This window comes from Haemaphysalis longicornis, unplaced genomic scaffold, assembly GCF_048455015.1.
Source record: "Haemaphysalis longicornis isolate Haplotype H1 unplaced genomic scaffold, Haemaphysalis longicornis Haplotype H1 scaffold_1, whole genome shotgun sequence".
Classification (NCBI taxonomy): Eukaryota; Metazoa; Arthropoda; class Arachnida; order Ixodida; family Ixodidae; genus Haemaphysalis; species Haemaphysalis longicornis.
The window spans coordinates 407,517,495-407,524,116 of record NW_027526203.1 but is presented as its reverse complement, the minus strand read 5'-3'; positions in this window follow the sequence as shown (position 1 = coordinate 407,524,116).

Below are 6,622 nucleotides of genomic sequence, written 5' to 3'. Positions count from 1 at the left end.
TGGTTCAGAAGTACACAAAAGTTATCCCCCTCACTACAGCCAATCCCTCTGTGGACGCCCATCTCGCACATTTGTGGGCAGCCCGACGAGGCTTAGTAAACCGCTGGAAGACGCGCAGGCACAATCGCTCGCTAAAGCGCCGCATCGCTCAAGTCACTTAGCGTGCCTCGCAATAGGCTCGAACACCACAAACCCAAAATTGGCGCTCATTCTGCGACGAGCTGCAGGGTACGCTTAGCACAAAACGTGCGTGGCGTATTCTGAGACATCTGCTGGGATCAAAACACTCCAAGACTGCCACGTATCGCCACATTCAACGTGTGATTCATAACTACCCCCATCCCCCTGCCAACCTTCTAGACACCCTACGCACGAAGTTTTTTGGTCCCCCACAAACCCCGCCACCTCCTCCATCTAACGACTACATGGGTACACCGAACCCTGCGTTCGATGCCCCCTTCTCGATTCAAGAATTGAAGCAGGCCCTCGCCCGCATCACGCGAAATACCACCCCTGGAAAAGATCGAGTAACCAACAAGACCTTGCGAAATCTCGATGAAGACACCCTCAACTCCCTCCTTGCCCTCTTCAACAAGCACTGGGCAGCCGGCACCCTTCCTCCTCAGTGGCGCCACGCCGACATCACCCTCATCCCGAAACCGCAGAAACCAATCTCCATTGACAACCTTCGCCCTATTTCCCTCCCATCATGCCTGGGTAAATTCTTCGAGCACCTCGTTCACTCCCGACTTACGGCATTCCTGGAGGACAATGACCTCTATCCTCATACCATGTTTGGATTTCGAGCACACCTGTCTACCCAAGATGTGCTTTTACAACTTAAAGAGCAAATTATCGAAAATTTAAGCAAAACGCACCCCAGTTCTATACTTGTACTAGATGTACAAGGAGCATTTGACAATGTCACGCATGCAGCAATACTCCAAGGACTGCAAACAACCAATTGCGGGGAGGCCACATACAACTTCGTCCGGGCCTTTCTCAAGAACCGCACCGCAACGCTTCGTATTGGCCCCCTCCAGTCTGACCCTTTCCCGACTCCGCCGAAAGGAACACCACAGGGTTCTGTAATCTCTCCACTCCTTTTTAACATAGTCCTTCTTCAACTCCCAGCCCAGCTTTCTGCCATCCCCAACCTTCAGCACGCTTTCTATGCGGATGACCTCACGTTCTGGACTAACGCAGGATCCCCCAGAGATCAACAAGACATTCTCCAGCAAGCCGTTGATTGCACACTCGGGTACCTGCAGCAGCGTGGTCTGACATGTGCCCCACATAAATCCGCACTCCTCGTTCTTCGAGCCCGCACCCGAGGCCGTCCTCCAAACCCCACTCCGGACCCGTCAGTCACGATCGATTCTACGCCCGTTCCCCAAGTGCCCTCACTCCGTATACTTGGTGTGACGTTCCACGCAGATGGCTATGGGGCGGCGATTCTCCCACAACTTCATGTCACAGTCACCCAGCTCACACATCTCATCAGAAGAATCTGCACCCAGCGCCATGGCCTAAAAGAACCAGACACCTGCCGTCTTGTTCAAGCCCTACTGATCAGCCGCATTACATATGGTACTCCCTACGTCAACCTCAAACCAAAGGAACATGCCAAATTAGACGTCCTTATTAGGAAATCATACAAAATCGCCCTCGGCCTCCCTGCCTTCACGCCTACTGCCCGCCTTCTGCAATTAGGTATCCACAATTCCCTTTCTGAGCTCCTCGTAGCACAGCGGGTCCAACAACTCACTACGGGTCGCACGGTACAACATAGGCTACCCCACTCCTCTTCCTTTAGACACCCCCCAGCGTATCCCTCCATCACTCCGCGCTCACATCTTCGTGTCTCCCATCCCCAAACACATGCACCCTTCCTTCAATCAAGGCAGAAGACAGGCCCGCGTCACCCGCCTCCGAGCCGAATACCACAACAAACCGGACACCCGATACACGGACGTCGCTCCCGGTATACATCCCGCCCTGCTCACGCACTGGTTGTCGTCGACTCCAAATCTGTCAATGTTACCTCCCTCAGCATTCTCCACGCAAGCACCACGACGGCTGAAGAGACAGCCATCGCTCTAGCAGCGACCACGGCTTCCTCTAACTACGTGGCAATCCTCACAGATTCGCAACAGGCTTGCCGCAACTACTGTACAGGCCGCATCTGTCCCTCAGCGCTGAAGATACTATCCTCAATCAAGGATCCACCCCACATCCAGATTGTATGGACACCAGGCCATTCTTCCCTCAAGGGAAACGAGGCGGCACACGCCGCTGCCCGCGCTCTTACATTCCGGGCGTTTTCTTTGATGGAAGAGGACCTTTCCGAACCCTCCATCTATCCCCCGGTCCCTCCCCGATACACTGAAATCCTATATCATTATCGTCAACTGCGGCTTCAATACCCTCCTCCTCACCCATCCCTCAGCACACAGGCGGCTCGCATTTGGCGTCGACTGCAGACCAACACATTCTACAACACCACGATACTCCACCACATCTCTCCCTCCACTTACCTCTACAACTGCCCTTCTTGCTCCGTCCCAAACACTACCTACCACCTAGTCTGGGAATGCCCCTACGCGCCAAACCCCCTCCCTTCCCCATCCCCTGAGCAGTGGGAGCGCGAGCTGGCCAGCTCACGGTGCGAGGACCAAGAACGCCTCATCACTCGCGCCCAAGCAGCTGCGCTAGCTCGCGGCTATCTGGACTGAGAAAGCCACCCACTTTTATGCTCATTAAATGTTTTCCAATCCAATCCAAATCGGTTCCAGCCTTTATTAGACGCAAATTGTAAAAACGGGAAGGGAAGGAGGGATGGTTTCTAGCTTGGGCTGTTGGGTGGTTGAATAACTTTGGCTCCTGATAAAATGACCGCTACAAACGTGGAAGTTCCGCTTCGGCTCTCAGGTTCCCATGCTGTGACAGTGTCGCTCACCAAAAGCGAAGGCACAAAGCTTACGGTTACAGAAAGGAAGTGTAAACTGCGACAACGTTTCCATGGCCACACGGTAATCGATCTCGTACGTAGGTGCCTTTCTCTTCAAAGCCCACGTATCGAGGTATTCCAGCGTTAAGGCTGGCGTGGAAAGAGTAATCATTGAAACCCGTGAACATAATTTAAAATAGTAGCAATAAATACTAATATTAATAGTTTTATTCCTACTCCGATCGCGCGGAGCCAGGCGCAGAGCGCTGTAAAAAGCGCTCATGTCAATGTAGCCCATTCCCAAACTAAGAAGCTTCAAAGAAGTTTACGTAGCCGTTAGTGCATTTAAGAAGAAATGAATACAAATACTAGTATTATTCGTACTCAGAACGGGTGGAGCCAAGCGTAGATTACTGCAAAAAGCGCTCATGTCATTGTAGCCCATTCCCAAATTTAGAAGCGTCTGACAAGATTACGTAGCCGTTATTACATCTAAGAACTCAACACATTGGTCTAAACATCATTCCAATGCACATTTCCGCTCACAACACCACCAAAACGTTCAAAGCACCGAAGTAAAGACGAAAAAACCAACGGGAGGCTGCGTAGCCCAATGCACCGGCTCATTCCACTAACGAAGGGAGCGCCGAGTGGTGGCGCCACCCGTCCAGCTGCCCGGTCCCCGTCACCAAAACACACGATTTGGCGGGAGAATCAAAATTTTAACCTAAATTGATTAATTTCGCAGTGAATACGGCATCATTTGCTGCCGCGCAAGCGCTGGGGACGGTATAAAACAGGAAATCTTTCGAATAAAACCAACTTGTATTTTGTCTTCATGGCTCCTTTTTTAAGTGGCGCCTTGGGCCACTATGCTTTATGAGACATTGTGAGGTACAGAATTCTTACAGAAAATCGAAGCGCCAGCCGGAGAGTGAGCACCAGGAAAGGGAAACAGAAGGGCGATGGACCATACGATGTTCTAGACGCGCCTTGTATATGTCGCCGTGTCTGCTCAGAACTTCTACATCCCTTACAGCTAACGTATTTTCACCTGCGCCACTTAAACTGTTCGTCCTCCTCGCCCTTGTTATCATGACGTTACCTTAGATGCCTTCTTTGTGTGGGCGCCCATGCGTGACTCGTGATAATCCCGGCTGTTTCTGTCTAAGACAGGGCGTCGACACTTACGTAATAGGAATGCCACAAACCGAGACCGTGATATTAGCGGCATCGTTCGTACAAGAAATGACCCCCCGAATCGCCAGGATATAGAAAACGGCGCTGCTGCTTGCGAGGCAAACATCAGCGCAACCTGCCTATATCTATCGCAGCGTCTGCGCAAAACGTTGCTTTGCGGGATTTTACGGCTACACGGGATTTTACGGCTACAGCCATGAGCGACTCATAGCCCACGAAAATGCATTTTTTCGTTGTTACAATGTAAGAATTGGAGAAGGGGGGGGGGGGGGACTTCTCGTTGGAAACTTTAAATTTCTCTCTATCGAGCTTTCCACCATTGCGCCCTAATTTGGCGACGAAGAGAACACTTGAGGTTAGCGCTCGCCGCATGGATGAACCATGCTGGGACGCTGCAATGCACAGCTCGTCTGGCATGAGTCTGTACCATGGCCAAGTATTAAATGTATTATGGTATCCACGGGTCTACTTCCTGGGAACACCATGACCACATTTTCCAGCCAACAGAACAGACACGGACCTCCTTCGCGCCGGTAATGCGAAAAAACTATCACGGAAGAGATAGTATCTGAATTTGAAAATCATTCGAAGAACATATTCAGCGGTGCGTCTCACCCCATTGATGGCCACCTTTTGGGAAATTTTGTCTCCCTAGTAAAGCCATTCACAGATGACGCCAGTTCCATTATAAGTGGCCCTAAGAGTGAAATTCCTTATGAAGAGCAACTTGCCCGCTTGGAAAGCCGACGAGAGCCCATGATAATAAAGATATAGATCCACTGTAACAAAACCTACCATAGCAAAACCCACCATCTTCTTTTGTGTTTCCTACTTCAAGGGCTCCTGCAGTGACTTTTTGGCCGGCGTTGTTCCCGTCAAGCTCAAAGGGCTTTCGCAGCGACATTTTCGCCTACGTCTTTCACGTCTAAGCATGCGCGCATCACTGGTTGCTCTCTCTACTTGTGTGCGCATTTTTCGGAGGGGGGGGGGGGGGGGGGGGGGGGACGGGTGCGGGCGCGACCTGACAGGCTTAACGAGCTCACTGAGAGAGAGAGAGAGAGAGAGAGAGAGAGAGAGAGAGAGAGAGAGAGAGAGAGAGAGAGAGAGAGAGAGAGAGATTTCAACATTGACGTCCCACGGCCCGATGCGACCTGTCTGCATGTCCTCGTTGTAGAGAGGTTTCAGTTGGTGTGTTGCCCAGGCAGTAAGATGGCTACGACGCGGTAGGGAAACGGACAGCCTCATGTTTGTCTCCTAGAATAAAATTGTAGTCCTTCTAAGTTGCATTCAGCTAAGTAGCTAGGAAGTATGAAAATTACAAGCAAATTTGTTTTGTTTAGTGTAATTGAACTGCGCCCAGCTTCGGTGGTAATCCTTTTTCACAGAGGGGAAGGGCACTGATTTTTTTTGTATCTTACGATTTTCTCTACCTCAAAACGCGTGTGCTTCAAACACTTCAAACATAGAGAGTGCTTCAAACATTTCAACCTTTCACCTTGAAACCACCAGCAGCCGACACCACCGCAGCCGTTATGACGCAAAAATTACACGTCAGGCTTATATCCCTTTCATGACGAAAACATTGTGGCAACAGAAGATGGCTTCAGGAGGAGGCAACATAACATGTCAAGGTCGCAACAGGAGATCTGTTATATGACGCAGCAGGTGTCAGGCCATTCTGGTGGATAGAGTGCCCTGGAATTAGCCATAGAGCTTTAGGGCGCAGGTGTAAATTAGGGCGCAGTGGTGTACAGCTCGATAGAGAGAAATTTAAAGTTTCTAATGAGAAGTTCCCCCCCCCCCCCTCCCCAATTCTTGCATTGTAACAACGAAAAAATGCCTTTTTCGTGGGCTATGAGTCACTCACGGCTGCAGCCGTAAAATCCCGTGGTTTCCAGCAACGTTTTGCGCAGACGCTGCGATGGATATAGGCAGGTTGCGCCGATGTTTACCTCGCAAGCAGCAGCACCGTTTTCTATATCCTGACGATTCGGAGGGTCATTTATTGTAGGAACGATGCCGCAATATCACGGGCGTGGTTTGTTGCATTCCTACTGCGTAAGTGTCGGCGCCCTGTCCTAGACAGAAACAGCCGGAATTATCACACGAGTCACGCATGGGCGCCCGTACAAAGAAGGCATCTAAGGTAACGTCATCTAAAGTAACGATAAGAACGAACAGTTTAAGTGGAGCAGACGAAAATACGTTAGTTGATGATATTGTAGCCGACCAGTCAGACTGCAGATAATACAAATGGCAGGGAGGAACCGATGCATTCATCACGGCCGTCTTTCTTTACACCGTGTCTCGGGGTCAACCCCGTAGATCGTTGGCACGGCATGCTGCAGCCAGTGGGTGATAACGGGTCGAGGAATCGCCACTCCTTTACCGGTGCCCTAGCGTGCGCTCCATACAGTTTTAGTAGGAAAAGTGCTGCGCTCACAGCGGCCTCTGTCCGGTGCAACGTGCCTA